This window comes from Vigna angularis, chromosome 9 (assembly GCF_016808095.1).
Source record: "Vigna angularis cultivar LongXiaoDou No.4 chromosome 9, ASM1680809v1, whole genome shotgun sequence".
NCBI lineage: Eukaryota > Viridiplantae > Streptophyta > Magnoliopsida > Fabales > Fabaceae > Vigna > Vigna angularis.
The window spans coordinates 19,837,554-19,838,312 of record NC_068978.1 but is presented as its reverse complement, the minus strand read 5'-3'; the positions used below and the strand labels follow the sequence as shown (position 1 = coordinate 19,838,312).

Sequence of the window (759 nt, the reverse complement as noted above, 5' to 3'; positions counted from 1 at the left end):
TGGCTACTTTCATGGAGATCTGTAATACAGTGAGGATTCACCAGGTTCCAGATGAAGCGATCCGACTCAGCTTATTTCCATTCTCATTGGCTGGTAATGCAAAAATGTGGTTGAATTCTTTTCCAGAGAATAGTTTGACAGTCTGGGATGATGTAGTTGCAAAATTTCTGAATAAGTTCTTCCCTCAGTCCAAAGTCAATAACGGAAAGCAGGAGATCTCTTCTTTCCAACAAGATGCTGATGAAACTCTAGGTCAAGCATGGGATAGATTCAAAGGCCTACTGAGAAAAACCCCTACTCATGGATTTGATGAGCCTACAATGTTAAATCTGTTTCTTGGAGGGCTGAAATCTCAAACAAAGTTAATGTTAGATGCATCAGCTGGAGGTAATATCAGATGGAAGACACCTGAAGATGCACATGAATTGATTGAAAACATGGCTGCAAATGATAATGAAGTTCAGAGTGAGAGAGCTCAATTTCAACCAAAAGGTGTTCTTCAACTTCAAACTCAAGATGCTTTACTAGCTCAGAACAAGATTATGACTCAGCAATTTGAGACATTAATGAAGAAGTTATCTCAACTACCTAAAGAACTGCAGAATGTTTCTCAATTTCAACATCAGAGGGTTCAGAGTTGTCAATTGTGCGGAGGAAATCATAATAATGGTCAATGTGTAGTGCAAAGCATGTCTCATGAAGAAGTACACTATATGGTAAATCAAGGTCTTCAGACGAATTATGATCAACGTCAAAGTT

The 759-nt window shown here is 38.5% G+C and overlaps 1 non-coding gene across 1 annotated transcript; it reads right to left on the bottom strand.

The window, feature by feature from the left end:
• Positions 1 to 200: 200 nt before the first annotated feature.
• Positions 201 to 307, bottom strand: LOC128194154 (small nucleolar RNA R71). Its single transcript, XR_008245470.1, has one exon. It is a non-coding gene; the product is annotated as a small nucleolar RNA R71 (small nucleolar RNA).
• Between the last annotated feature and the right edge of the window lie 452 nt (positions 308 to 759).